A 15782-nucleotide genomic window follows, 5' to 3' on the forward strand; every position below is an offset into this window, starting at 1 on the left:
CTGGAACATCCTCTGGTTGGCACAATCAGGTTGGTGCACAGGTGTGAGGCAGCTAAGAAGTCACATCAGCCATCTGTACAACATTCAATCAAAGCTTTCTTGGTAGCCAAAGTGGAGCGTCATGGACATCACCACCTGGATGACCAACCACACAGGGTGGGCAGATTTCATTCTGGTGAAACTCTTCAGGCAATCTCAACACCCAGCTCTGCTTTGTATGGTCATTTTTTCTGGTTTTCCTGATGGCCTTGTCTGGAAATGTTGTCCTGATCATTCTGATACACTCCAGTTCCAAACTCCACACCCCCATGTACTTCTTCATCAGCCAGCTGTCCCTCATGGACATGATGTCCATCTCTATCACTGTGACCAAGATGCTCCTGGATGAGGTGCTAGGTGTGAGTACCATCTCAGTCCCTGAATGTGGGATAAAGATGTTCCTCCACTTGACACTAGTAGATTCTGAGTTTTTCCTTCTGGCAGCCATGGCCTATGAACACTACATGACCATCTGCCATCCACTTCGCTATCCAGTCCTAATTAACCATAGGGTGTGTCTCCTCCTGGCATCTGGCTGCTGGTTCCTGGGATCAGTGGATGCCTTCATGCTGACACCTGTCACCATGACCTTCCCATTCTGTACATCCCGGGAGATCCAGCACTTCTTCTGTGAAGTCCCTGCTGTGATGAAGCTCTCCTGCTCAGACACCTCGCTCTATGAGACACTCATGTACCTGTGCTGTGTCCTCATGATCCTCATTCCTGTGAAAGTCATTTCAGGCTCCTATTCCTGCATCCTCCTCACCTTCCACAGGATGAACTCAGCAGAGGGCAGGAGGAAGGCCCTGGCCACCTGCTCCTCACACATGATGGTGGTCATTCTCTTCTATTGTTTTGCGGTCTACAACTACATGCTTCCCAGCTCCTACCACACCCCTCAAACGGACATGGTGTTGTCAGTGTTTTACACCATTCTCACCCCTGTGCTGAATTCCTTAATCTACAGTTTCAGGAACAAGGATGTCACTGGGGCTCTGAGGAAAATGTCAAATGTGGGACCTGTCTTTCAGGAAACAGTAAAGTAGGGGATTTGGGTTCCATGGTTTCTCCTTCTCTCCACGTCAGATGATGAAGATCTCCTGGTGCCATCTCCTGGGCTCCTACTCCACAGTGCTGCATCCCTTTGCTCCTCTTATGGGTGAGCCTCCTGTGTCCCCTGCTTGTGCATTCAGGGTCTTTATGCAGCTCCCCTGGATCCACCTTATATACTTAAGTTGACAAGGACTTTCTCCTTCTAGGGGAAAAATCGTATTATTAGGAAACACATTGTTGATATTTAGAGGATGTGGTCAAAAGTGTTCAACTGATGACGTGCAGACAGAAAATAATCCTTTAAAGCAACAGGAGTTTCAGGGTTCCTCGTAGGTGTGTAGAAGTTAAAGGTACATGGGAATTAGTAGAAGTAATATTTATCCTGTTAATTCTCTGAAAACTTGAAATGCTGTATAAATATATAACCATGGAAGAGTTATATAACCAAAGATTCAATCTGTGTAGCTATTGTCCACTGATTCTTATCAAATATAGAGAGGTATGAATGAAGAGAAAAACTTGTATATATGTAGGTATAAAATGTAAAGTTGTAGAATTTGATATGCTGAATGTGATTACTGGAATGAGTGAACTCACACATTCATTACCTCACATCTTTACTCACATCTTTGCACTGAGCTCAGTTCACATACGCTCTCATGAAAAATTTCACACATACCACATGGTACTCTTAACCAAAATCCTTGTGCTATGTTTTATAATTCCAGATGTATTTGCATTGTAACTGAAAACTTGTCCTCCCTGTCATAATGTCCCTACCACCCGAGCCCTTGGCGACCACCACATTCTCTCTGCATCTGTTCCTCCTACTTAGATTCCACATAGACCTGAGGCCATGCTCAGCTGGTTTTTCTGTATCTGCCTTCATTTACTTGGCCTGGAGTTCTCCACCCGTGATATCTCAGTGGCAGTATCTCCTTCTGCGGACTGAGTGGCACCCATTCTATATGTTTATATGACTATAGATATAGACAGCTACATGCCAAGTCTTCCTCATCTATCCACCTCTGCCATAAAAGAAGTGGCTTCCATGTCTTGCCTCCTCTGGACACCAGCACAATAAAGATTGAGATCATGTTCTTGAGGAGCTTATTTCACTACCTTTGGATACAGACCCAGAAATGGAATCACCAAGTCCCTTAGCAGTCCCATTTTTAGTAGATGCCGAAGGCTCAGACAGCTTTCAATTATAGCTGCCAGAATATATGATTCCTCCACAGGGTGCAAGCATTCTGTGTTCTCCACATGTTCTGCAATGCCTGACTTTGTGGTTTTGTCAATTACCACCCTGACGTGTGTGACCTGGTATCTCAAGCTGGTTTTAATCCCCTCTTCCTGATGACCCATGATGCTCAGCAGCTTTCCAATAACCTTTGGCCACTTGTCTGTCCAATTCAGAGAAATGCCTATTTTTTACTTGAATTATTTGATTTTTGCTGTCATGTTGCTTGAGTTGCTCTTGTAGTGTGGATTTTAACCCCTCATGTGGTATACAGTTCACCAATATTGTTTTCTGTTGGGTAGGCTGCCTGTGCATCTGGTTGATGTCTTTCTTTGCTGTGCAGAAACTTTCTAGCATCTTGTATTCATTCATTTTAATTTTTACATGTTGTAGATTGTGTTCTCTGGTGTTGTCCGGAATATCATTGTCAAGACTATGTGAAGGACTGTTTTCCTTTGTTATTTATTTAGAGATTAAAATTTCATGTTTTACACCTAAGCCTTATTCTACTTGATTTAAATTGTGTTTGTGGAGTAAAAAGGACTTACTTCTGTTCTCCTGAGGATGATGTCCAGCTTCTGCTGAGCCATTCACTGAACTGACTCTTCTATCCCACTCCTCATCCCTGGGACCCTCATGAACGACTGATAGCCTACCCATGAGTAGGTGAGTTTGGGGGCTCTTAATTCCATTGATACACACTTCTGTACTTAGGACAGTGCTGTGGTTTTATTATTGTAGTAAAAATCACTTGAAATGGAGCATTACAGACGCTCCAGCCCTGTTCTTCTCATCAAGGCTGCTTTGGCTATTTGGAGAATTCAGGGCATCCCTATTGTTTTTAGGACACTACTTTTTATTTCTGTAAACAATGCCATTTACTGTAGTTATGAACCCATGAAATTACATTACATATTCCTCAGCTTATTGGCTGTGTCTGCTATTGGATTGGCATGCAGATTCTTCTCTTCACTAAGTAAACCAAATCTAGTGGCTGGAATACACTGTATTGGAATAAATAGCTATAAGTTATTGACCAAATTTTTTGAATGAATGAGTTATTAAAAAGTATATTTAACTTTGGAAGTTCATAGGTATGTGAAAGGGGCCATGACAACAGTCCCCAGCTTAGTGAAACCCAAATAAATTATTGCTGTCTCAGTAGTTAACTGTACAAAAGCAAAAAACAAAACAAAGAAACAAACAAAAAACCATCAACTTCATTCAATAGAAATTTGAAAGGGGATGATTTAGAAGATCCCAAAATGTGCAAAGAGTTTCCCTACAGAAACACATTGAAAGGAATCATTAAATTTGTCAAAATAAACACAAAGTTTATAAAATTCTGATGAAAATAACCACTGAAATTAAATGTTGTCATCCATACTACTCAGTTACTGTTTTGAATATATAAACCATTGTATATCACTGTATATTTATTAAGAAAAGATTTCACTAGAAAAAAAGTGCAAAGAACATAGTTCTTCCATAAAGTGGTAGTTATATGGAAAAACATGAAAAATCATATAAATATATTAGTAAGCAAGAAATGCAAGTCAAATATGACTCTAACAAATTTAATAGGTGGAAAAATACCATACTCCAGGTGGTGTAGAAATACCATATTTCAGCTGAATGTTGTAGCATGATTTGGTGGTTAACAGAAAGCAACTTATTGCTATATATCAAAATGTTTGGATGACTATTCCTTGGAGAGAATTACTTTACAAAATAAACTGTGCAACTGGTTGATGTTTTTAAGAGAGTGATTTCTGCAAAAGCATTTTTATTTCACCTCAGTTTATAATCGATGGCTTTGAGCATGGAAATACTGCACCTTTAGGAAAGGACTACATTCCTGTTTAAATCACCTGATACATAGTAACCACATTAAATCAGTTTAATAAAAGAAAACATCCCAAATTTCAAGCTGAAGAGACTTCATGCAAGGACTTGGATTCAAAGTGGCCATGACCTAAGTGAGGCTGGTGGAGCAGAAGGGAGCCTGTCAGATAAGGACCCCATTCCTCCCTCTGTATCTGCTGTGTGCTCTCTACTGAGTCTACGCCCAGCCACAGGCAGGATGCCATAGCGACCCAGGAGCCCAAGTCCTGTAGTGCTGCTGGAACACAAAATGCCTTCTGGATGCTGGAGCCTGGAGCCAACAGGGTTCCTGTTGTGCCCAGGTGCTTCAGTTGCCACGGACCATCTCCAGACAGGGAGAAAAGTCCCAGTTTCTTAGTTTCTCCCACACTTAAGAGGACACCAGGGCTAAATCCCACAGTGTTGCAGGAAACCAGGGGGAAAGGAGGCAGGATAAGCCATCAACAGGCTGAAGCTCTGCAGGTCACAGGTAGGTGCAGCTCAGGAGGCAGCCTGGCCAACAGTGTGTGTGTGTGTGGACCCAGGCTGTCACAAGACCTCCATATAAGGGTGAATGATAAGCATTGTTTCAGACATACATAGATAAAATGTTGAGAAGGATTTCACTGCAAATTTTGAGAGGGCACTGTTAAAAATAGATGTTGAAAGATCTTGCTTCTTCTTTCTCTGTTTCATTGTAGCTGCTACAACAGGTGTACAATGAACAGATGTTTGAAACACTTGTAGTTTGTAGGCAGGATAGAATTTATTTCATTTTACTGCATAGCTAGTTATTGAACTCAGGGATTCATGCATGCTCAGCAGGAGCCATAATCCCTGAACTACACCTCCACTCTTAACATTTAAAGCATGATTTTTATCTGGGTGAATATATTACAGTAAACATTTAAATTTTCAATGAAACAGTTTGTGCTTTGAGACTTCTCAATAATTTGCATGTCAGTGGTTGAAATAAAAACAAATAGACTAAAATTAAATTCTAAATTACAATGATCTAGATGTCCAGTGAATGACAGGAAACAAAGAGCACAAGCAGGGAAATAAGAGAGTGAGGTGGACTTCTGAGGAGGACTCATTCCAGGCTTCCAGGACACAGAGGAAGTGATGCTTTTCATACACACACACACACACACACACACACACACACACACACACACGGTGTGTTTGATAAACCAATCCAGACTAACTCCTCCTACATGTCACTGGTCAGGCGTGGTAGACAGTGTGAGAGTGGAGAGAATTGTTAACATTGGTGAAGCCTGGAGTTGAACATAGAGGGAGACAGGACAAGATGAGGATGACCCAGAGCTGTGCCCCAGAGAGCTCTGCTGCTTCCTTAGCTCTAACTGCAGTGTCCCCCAGGCCCAAGAGGATGTGTGAACAGACATGTCTCAACAGTCCCCTGTGAACATCCTAAACCAGGATTGACACCACCCTCCTCTTCCTGGTGACTTAGCCAAGCCACACTCCCTGGCCATCTGGGTGAGATGCAGCCTCCTCTAAGGTGAGTTGAGCCAGGCAGGTCGCCCTGGAGCTCAGGGCCATGTCTGTGCTGGGCTTGCTGACCTGCTTTTGAGGTGCTCTGTTAGGTCCTCTCGGCATTTCCTCATCTTTCTCTATCACCTGTTTTTTTCTAAAAAAAAATGTTTTCACCATAAAACTTTCATAAACATTTATTTACTGTAACATCTTGAATTTTGAGTTTTTATTTCCAATTATTTATGGACATATAATGTTATATATTCCTTCTTATGCTTCAGATGGTGGTAGGAAGCTGCATTACTTGTCCTGCGACTGCAACTTTGCAGAGGAAGAAGGGCTGTCCTTGCTTCAGGTGGAGCTAACTCCTCAGGTTGCAGTAATGCTGGAAGCAAGTGTCCTGAGCAAATTTATGTTTCCCTGAAGAAACACGGTGAGTTGACCAGACCCAAGCTGTCGGTGGCAGAGGGAGGACACTGTTTTCCATAGGCACTGAGGCAGTGAGGTGCTCTGCTGCACCCTGGGGTGGGACACGGCCGTCCCTGGGATCACTTGTGTGATGTTAGGCAGAGACCCTGAGACCCTGGATTGTCAGTCTGTACTAGGAGGAAATAAGAAGAGTAGGACCTCAGAGGCTCTGGGGAAGGCAGAGCATGGTCAGCAATTCCTGGGTGCTTCTGGCTAATAAGGTGGCTCTGTGTTTGTCTACCAAAATTGTCACCAATTCCCCAAGTTAAACATGTGCCAGGCCTTTCCATTGAAACCTATGAAGGTGCCTAGAGAAGAGTAAGAGAGCAGGTGGAAAGGCCCAGGATGTGGAGCAGATTGGGTCCCTGGTCCTCTGTGTTCTTGGGGTTCTGGGCTCTGGAACAGTGGCAGAGCCTCTCCCTCACTGTTCCCTCTCTCCTCTGTCCTCTCAGAAAATTCGCCCCTGTCTTCACTGCAGCTGTTTGTGTCCATTCCTTGCTCCACTTTGTCCACAGAGGCTGACAGGAGAAAACGTATGATTTCAGTTCATGGGAAAGATCTCAAATTCTCCAAAGAGCTCAGCCTTCATCTGCCAACAGGTTAAGATTTCATGGACAGAAAGTCTATCTGTCTATCATGTCTCTCTCCTCTATAATCCATCTACTACCTCCTACCCACCTACCATCTCTGTCCCTGTGCCTGCACCTTTCCTGCTGTCCACCTCTGCAGTGGGTCTCAGTCATGCTGCACCCTAGGGCTATAGCATCAGAAGCTGTGTAGTGTGTTCACTGCTTCAGTGCCTCCCAGCAGGGGCTGTCAAAAGTGGACTATCACATCTGAATTAGGAAATACTACAAGGGAGAAAAATGTGCTTCAACTTTCCTTTCTAAAAATAAAATAACCTCTGAATTGTAGCTATTGCTTGTCTTTCTAGAGAGAAGAGACATCAGACCCTTTGGCTGCTAGAAAATGAAATTTAACAGTTAAGCTTTAAGAGACAGAAGACTGGAAAGATTTAATCTCCTTAATAGAAAACATGGAATAAACCATTATTGATTTTCTTAAGAAAGTGGAAATGTTCATTGCCCTTTTTACTTATTTTTTCACTATTTAAAAATTTTGCCTCAAATATTTTCGGTGGTGTTTTCCCTGTAGAGAAGTAGAATGACCCCAGAAGTGCAGGCTAGGTTAACAAGCCCTTTAACAGTGTCTAGCATCTACAGAGAGGTGGCTGAGGATCAAGACAGAGCAGACAAATGTGACCTACCTCTGAGACCTGTCTCTGTGGTTTTGTTAACTCACTGTCTCTCAAATTCCATGAAAATTGATTGTGGCTATTGATAAAGCAGATGGCATTGGCAAAACAGCCAAAGCCTTTCTGGTGAATAGCAGTGATCCTTGAATGCTTGTTCTCCACCTGAGATTGAGTGCAAATGACAGAGCTTGAAGAGAAACCAGGAGGAGCCCTGGCTGTGCTGAAGCAGATGAACCTTTCCACAAAGCTGTGTTTAGTCAGGGTCAAACTGATAACTATCTCAGACCATTGTTTATAATTGCCTTTATTTAAATATATATATTTAGAGTTTATTCATTTTATATAAATAATAACACAAAAATTGTCAAATCTAAATACTTTTATTTAAAGTTGATTGTAAGCTTTACTTGCAGGGCTTTTCTCATGCAATCTTATCAAGTATTGGATATATAAATAGGTACCTAAATTGGAGAAATGAAGTATGGAATCTCACAGTACAATAGCAGTGACAGCCAGGTCTATGACAGGTTCTGAAGAGTGGGTAGTGCAGATGTCAATCAACAGCATGCCTGTTTCTTCATTTGTGAAAGTCAGAATTCAGGAAACTTTCATTTCTTTGCCTCACTTCATCCTCACCACACCTGGTGTCAGGTGTCTTTCTCATCATCTCACAGGCAGAGTGGACAAGGAAGGGGAGGTCTGGGGTAGCAAGAGTCAAGGTTGGAAACCAGTCATGACCTTGGATCTTTATGGGTGGGTGCCCCTCAGGTCTCAAAACGTTTGGTCCTGTGTGAATACTGCAGTGTGCTGGAGAGAACAGCAGAGTCATTCCAGACTCACAGAACCTCCCACACGTCCTGGTCCTATAGGCTTTGGGGGTTCAAATGTTAAAAGTGCATTCCATGAATTATGTCTCAGCAACTTTTTAAACATTTCGAATATACCATATAGATCTGAGAGTCCTTAGATGCCAGCTAAAAACATATTGTTAAACCAGAAATATTAACATTTATTTCACACTTGGAAAATTTAAACTAAGGAATTAGTGATACCCCTTGTTTGCAAATGTACCCTACTTTTTTTGAGCAATGATTCTGAAAAAATGCACTTGTCATTAACAAACTACTTTCTTCAGGAAGCTCCTGAATTTGAGCTGTTGAAACCTCACTACAAGTTACCAACTCACTTCACCCACAGGTAAGCTTTCAGATACTTTTTAAAAAATATTGTTTACTACAGGTCATCTGAACTTTCTAGGCTCTGCAGGCTCTGGAACATCCTCTGGTTGGCACAATCAGGTTGGTGCACAGGTGTGAGGCAGCTAAGAAGTCACTTCAGCCCTCTGTAAAACATTCTATCAAAGCTTTCTTGGTAGCCAAAGTGGAGCCTCATGAACATCACCACCTGGTTGATAAACCACATAGGGTGGGCAGATTTCCTCCTGGTGTGACTTTTCAGGCAATCTCAACACCCAACTCTGCTTTGTGTGGTCATTTTTCTGGTTTCCCTGATGGCCTTGTCTGCAAATGCTGTCCTGATCATCCTGATACACTCTAGTGCCAACCTCCACACCCCCATGTGCTTCTTTATCAGCCTTCTGTCCCTTATGGACATGATATCCATCTCTATCACTGTGACCACGATGCTCCTGGACCAAGTGCTGGTGTGAGTACCATCTCAGTCGCTGAATGTGGGATACAGATCTTCCTCTACTTGACACTAGTAGGTTCTGAGTTTTTCCTTCTGGCAGCCATGGCCTATGACCACTACATGGCCATCTGCCATCCACTTCACTATCCAGTCCTCATTAACCATATGGTGTGTCTCCTCCTGGCATCTGGCTGCTGGTTCCTGGGATCAGTGGATGGCTTCATGCTGACTCCTGTCACATGACCTTCCCATTCTGTAGATCCTGGGAAATCCAGCACTTCTTCTGTGAAGTCCCTGTTGTGATGAAGCTCTCCTGCTCAGACACCTCGCTCTATGAGACACTCATGTACCTGTGCTGTGTTCTCATGCTCCTCATTCCTGTGAAAGTCATTTCAGGCTCCTATTCCTGCATCCTTCTCATCATCCACAGAACGAACTCAGCAGAGGGCAGGAGGAAGGCTGAGGCCCCCTGCTCCTCACACATGATGGTGGTCACACTTTTCTATGGTGCTGCCGTCTACACGTACATGCTTGCCAGCTCCTACCACACCCCTCAGAAGGACATGGTGGTTTCTGTGTTTTACACCATTCTCACCCCTGTGCTGAATTCCTTAATCTACAGTTTCAGGAACAAGGATGTCACTGGGGCTCTGAGGAAAATGTTGAATGTGGGACCTGTCTTTCAGGAAACAGTAAAGTAGGGGATTTGGGTTCCATGGTTTCTCCTTCTCTCCACGTCAGATGATGAAGATCTCCTGGTGCCATCTCCTGGGCTCCTACTCCACAGTGCTGCATCCCTTTGCTCCTCTTATGGGTGAGCCTCCTGTGTCCCCTGCTTGTGCATTAAGAGTACTCATGCATCTTCCCTGGATCCACCTTATAAACCTAAGTTGACAAGGACTTTCTCCTTCTAGGGGAAAAATCGTATTATTAGGAAACACATTGTTGATATTTAGAGGATGTGGTCAAGAGTGTTCAACTGATGACGTGCAGACAGAAAAAATCTTTTGAAGCAACAGGAGTTTCAGGGTTCCTCGTAGGTGTGTAGAAGTTAAGGGTACATGGGAATTAGTAGAAGTAATATTTATCCTGTTAATTCTCTGAAAACTTGAAATGCTGTATAAATATATAACCATGGAAGAATTATATAACCAAAGATTCAATCTGTGTAGCTATTGTCCACTGATTCTTATCAAATATAGAGAGGTATGAATGAAGAGAAAAACTTGTATATATGTAGGTATAAAATGTAAAGTTGTAGAATTTGATATGCTGAATGTGATTACTGGAATGAGTGAACTAACACATTCATTACCTCACATCTTTACTCACATCTTTGCACTGAGCACAGTTCAAATATGCTCTCATGAAAAATTTCACACATACCACATGGTACTGTTAACCAAAGTCCTTGTGCTGTGTTTTATAATTCCAGATGTATTTGCATTGTAACTGAGAACTTGTCCTCCCTGTCAACATGCCCTACCACCCGAGCCCTTGGTGACCACAACCTACTGTCTGCATCTGAGTCCCTTCTACTTAGATTCCACGTAGCCCTGAAGCCATGCACAGCTGGTCTTTCTGTGTCTGCCTTCATTTACTTGGCCTGGAGTTCTCCACCCATGGGATCTCAGTGGCAGTATCTCCTTCTGTGGACTGAGTGGCACCCATTCTATATGTCTATATGCCTATAGATATAGACAGCTACATGCCACGTCTTCCACATCTATCCACCTCTTCCAGACAAGAAGTTGGCTTCCATATCTTGCCTCCTCTGGGCACCAGCACAATAAACATTGAGAACATGTATTGAGGAGCTTATTTCTCTAACTGTGGATAGTGACACAGAAATGCGATCACCAAGTCCCTTAGCAGTCCCATTTTTAGTAGATGTCGAAGGCTCAGACAGCTTTCAATTATAGCTGCCAGAATATGTGATTCCTCCACAGGGTGCAAGCGTTTGGTGTTCTCCACATGTTCTTCAATGCCTACCTTCGTGGTTTTGTCAATAACCACCCTGACGTGTGTGAACTTGTATCTCAAGCTGGTTTTAATCACCTCTTCCTGATGATCCATGATGCTCAACAGCTTTCCATAAACCTTTGGCCACTTGTCTGCCCAATTCAGAAAAATGCCTATTTTTTAATTATTTGATTTTTGATGTTATGTTGCTTGATTTGCTCTTGTAGTGTGGATTTTAACCCCTCATGTGTTATACAGTTCATCAATATTGTTTTCTGTTGGGTAGGCTGCCTGTGCATCTGGTTGATGTCTTTCTTTGCTGTGCAGAAGCTTTCTAGCATCTTGTATTCATTCATTTTAATTTTTACATGTTGTAGATTGTGTTCTCTGGTGTTGTCCAGAATATCATTGTCAAGACCATGTGAAGGACTGTTTCCCTTTGTTATTTATTTAGAAACTAAAATTTCATGTTTTACACCTAAGCCTTATTCTACTTGATTTAAATTGTGTTTGTGGAGTAAAAAGGACTTACTTCTGTTCTCCTTAGGAAGATGTGCAGCTTCTGCTGAGCCATTCACTGAACAGACTCTTCTATTCCACTCCTCATCCCTGATACCCTCATGAAAGACTGATAGCCTACAATGAATGGTTGTGTTTGGGGGCACTTAATTCCATTGATACACATTTCTGTACTTAGGACAGTGCTGTGGTTTTACTATTGTAGCAAAAATCACTTGAAATAGAGCATTCTGGAGGCTCCAGCCCTGTTCTTCTCATCAAGGCTGCTTTGGCTATTTGGAGAATTCAGGGCATCCCTATAGTTTTTAGGACACTACTTTTTATTTCTATAAACAATGCCATTTACTGTATTTATGAACTCATGAAGTTACATTACATATCCCCCAGCATATTGCCCGTATTTGCTATTGGATTGGCATGCAGATTCTTCTCTTTACTAAGTAAACCAAATCTAGTGGCTGGAATACACTGCATTGTAATAAATAGATATAAGTTATTGACCAATTTTTTTGAATGAATGAGGTATAAAAAAGCATTTTGAACCTTGGAAGTTCATAGCTATGTGAAAGGAGCCATGCCAACAGTCCCCAGCATACTGCAATATAAATAAATTATTGCTGTCTCTGCAGTTAACTGTACAAAAGCAAAAAACAAAACAAACCAACAACAATAACAAAAAAAACTCAACTTCATTCAATAGATATTTGAAAGGGGATGTTTTAGAAGATCCCAAAATGGGTAAAGATTTTCCCAACAGAAACACACTGAAAGAAATCATTAAGTTTGTCAAAATAAACACAATACTTTAGAAAATTCTGATGAAAATAACCACTGAAATTAAATGTTGTAGTCCATACTACTCAGTTACTGTTTTGAATATATAAAGCATTGTATATCACTGTATATTTATGAAGAAAAGATTTCACTAAAAAAAATGTGCAAAGGACATAGTCATTCCATAAAGTGGTAGTTACATGGAGAAACAGGAAAAATCACATTGATATATTAGTAAGCGAGAAATGCAAGTCAAATATGATAACTCTAACAAATTGACTAAGGTGGAAAAATACCATATTCCAGGCTGGTGTAGAAATACCATATTCCAGCTGGATGTTGTAGAATGATTTGATGGTTAACAGAAAGCAACTTATTGCTATATATCAAAATGTTTAGATGACTGTTCCCTGCATGGAATTACTTTACAAAACATACTAAGAGAGTGATTTCTGCATAAGCATTTTTATTTCAGCTCAGTTTATAATCGATGGATTTGAACATAGAAAATCTGCATCTTTAGGAAAGGACTACATTCCTGTTTAAATCACCCAATACATAGTAACCACATTAAATCAGTTTATTGAGAAGTCTCAAAACACAAACTTTTTCATTGAAAATTTAAATGTTTACTGCAATATATTCACCCAGATAAAAATCATGCTTTAAATGTTAAAAGTGGAGGTGTAGCACAAGACAACATCCCAAATTTCAAGCTGAAAAGACTTCATGCAAGGATTTGGCTACAAAGTGGCCATGACCTAAGTGAGGCTGGTGGAGAGAAGGGAGTCTGTCAGCTAAGGACCCTATTCCTCCCTCTGTATCTGCTGTTCACTCTCTACTGAGTGTGGAGACTATATGCCCAGCCACAGGTAGGACGCCATAGCGACCCAGGTGCACACATTCTGCAGTGCTGCTAGAACTCAAAATGCCTTCTGGATGCTGGAGCCTGGAGCCAACAGGGTTCCTGTTGTGCCCAGGTGCTTCAGCTGCCATGGACTATCTCCAGACAGGGAGAAAAGTCCCAGCTTCTTAGTTTCTCCCACACTTGAGAGGATGCCAGGGCTGAATCCCACAGTGTTACAGGAAACCAGGGGGCAAGGAGGCAGGATAAGCCATCTACAGGCTGAATTGCTGCAGGTCACAGGTAGGTACAGCTCAGGAGGCAGCCTGGCCAACAGTGTGTGTGTGTGTGTGTGTGTGTGTGTGTGTGTGTGTACCCAGGCTGTCTGTCACAAGACCTCCATGTCAGGGTGAATAATAAGCATTGTTTCAGACATAGATTAAAAAAAAGTTGAGAAGAATTTCATTGCAAATTTTGGGAAGGAACTATTAGAAAATAGATGCTGAAGGATTTTGCTTCTTTCTTCCTCTATTTCACTGTAGCTGCTACAACAGCTGTACACTGAACAGATATTTGAAGCACTTGTAGTTTGTAGGCAAGATATGATGTATTTCATTTTACTGCATAGCTAGTTATTGAACTCAGGGCTTCATGCATGCTCAGCAGGAGCCATAATCCCTGAGTTACACTCCACTCTTAACATTTAAAGCATGATTTTAATCTGGGTGAATATAATACACTAAACATTTAAATTTTCAATGAAACAGTTTGTGTTTTGAGACTTCTCAATAATTTTCATGTCAGTAGTTGGAATAAAAACAAATACTTTAAAATTAAATTCTAAATTACAATGACCTAGATGGCCAGGAATGACAGGAAACAAGGAGCACAAGCAGAGTGGTAAGAAAGTGAGGTGGACCTGTGAGCAGGACTCCTTCCATGTTTCCAGGTCATACACTCACACACACACACACACACACACACACACACACACACGGTGTGTTTGATAAACCAATCCAGACTAACTGCTCCTACATGTTACTGGTCAGGCATTGTAGACAGTATGAGAGTGAAGAGGATTTTTAACATTGGTGAAGTCTAGAGTTGAACAAAGAGGGAGACAGGACAGGATGAGGATGACCCAGAACTGTGCCCCAGAGAGCTCTGCTGCTTCCTTAGCTCTAACTGCAGTGTCCTCCAGGCCCCAGAGAATCTGTGAACAGACATGTCTCATCCAGTCCCTTGTGAGCATCCTAATCCAGGAGTGATGCCACCCTCCTCTTCCTGGTGGCTTAGCCAGGCCACACTCCCTGACCATCTGGGTGAGGCGCAGCCTCCTCTGAGGTGAGTTCAGCCAGGCAGGTGGCCCTGGAGCTCAAGGCTATGGCGGGGTAGGGCGTGCTGACCTGCTGTTGAGGTGCTCTGTTAGGTCCTCACGGCATTTCCTCATCTTTCTCTATCACCTGTTTTTCTGACATGCATTTCCGGAAGGTCACAGCACTTGACAATCCGATCAAGGCCATCACAGGTCGGTCCCCATATACTGGATGAATAATACTTCTCATCTGGTTTAGGTCTCTTCTGCAGCAAGGGCTTTACATGTGCATGATCATAAAGGATGCAATTAAATGATTTGTATACTCCGTCATTCACATAATACATAAAGGTCTGTTCACTTGCCACATCTTCATCATCAGAGCCTCTCTGTTCCTTTAATACGAGTTTTTTGGCAATGATATTAACTGCAAGCATGAAAGCTGAAGCAACATAATATCTTCCTGGTTCAGCTATGATTCTCACTCCAGAGTCTGATGGAAAGTATTTGTCCAGTACTGGATTGATCACACTGGTGATCTCCTCAAACTTAAGCTTCACATCCTCAGATCCAGGGAAACCACCACCAATATCCAGCCGACACATGCTGAAACCAGCCTCAGCTCCCATGTCAAAGACACAGCGGGCGTCAGAGATTGCCTGCATGAAGGTCTCAGGATCAGTGCAGCCACTCCCCACGTGAAAGCTGACACCAATGACATCAATATTTAATTCTTTAGCTCATTCCAAAAGAAGTCTGCTGGTTTTGAGTGTGGCACCGAATTTAACACTGAGATGACAGACTGCTTTGGAGTCATCCGCAAAACCAACTTTGCCTTTGGATGTGCTCTGGCAACCTTCATCAACTCAACTTCACTGTCAAAAGTCATCATTTGGACTCCAATACTGGCAGCATGTTTAATTTGAGACATCTGCTTACAAGGATTTGCATAGATAATCCTCTCTGGAGGCACTCTGAGACTGCACCAACTGTATTTCAGTCTTGCTAGCACAGTCAAATCCTGTCCCAATGGCAGCTAAGGTCTTCATTATGGCTCTGCTATCATTGCGTTTGACTGCATAAAAGGGGGTAACACGAGGAAGAGCTTTTAACTATCTTAGATGTTTCTTTAGAATGTCTCCAAGGTCTGCGACATAAAAGGCATCCTTATCTTCAGAAGAAGACACTTCATTAATTTTTTGGTCCAAAATGTCCTAAGCAGTAAAGCCTTCATCAAGGAAGTTGCAGTCAAACTCTTCATTACTAAAGTTGTTCATGGCTCCTGGATAAGCCTCAG

At 42.2% G+C, this 15782-nt stretch overlaps 1 protein-coding gene and 3 pseudogenes across 1 annotated transcript in view; 2 read left to right on the plus strand and 2 right to left on the minus strand.

Moving 5' to 3' along the window:
- LOC113177341 (uncharacterized) overlaps positions 1-15782 on the minus strand; it is a 339679-nt gene that overhangs the window by 254154 nt on the left and 69743 nt on the right.
- Positions 122-1085, plus strand: LOC144249126 (olfactory receptor 2T29-like; annotated as a pseudogene).
- On the plus strand, positions 8812-9772 carry LOC113178469 (olfactory receptor 2T29-like; annotated as a pseudogene).
- On the minus strand, positions 14617-15762 carry LOC113178673 (ornithine decarboxylase pseudogene; annotated as a pseudogene).

The sequence above is a fragment of the Urocitellus parryii genome, chromosome 11 (genome assembly GCF_045843805.1).
Source record: "Urocitellus parryii isolate mUroPar1 chromosome 11, mUroPar1.hap1, whole genome shotgun sequence".
NCBI lineage: Eukaryota > Metazoa > Chordata > Mammalia > Rodentia > Sciuridae > Urocitellus > Urocitellus parryii.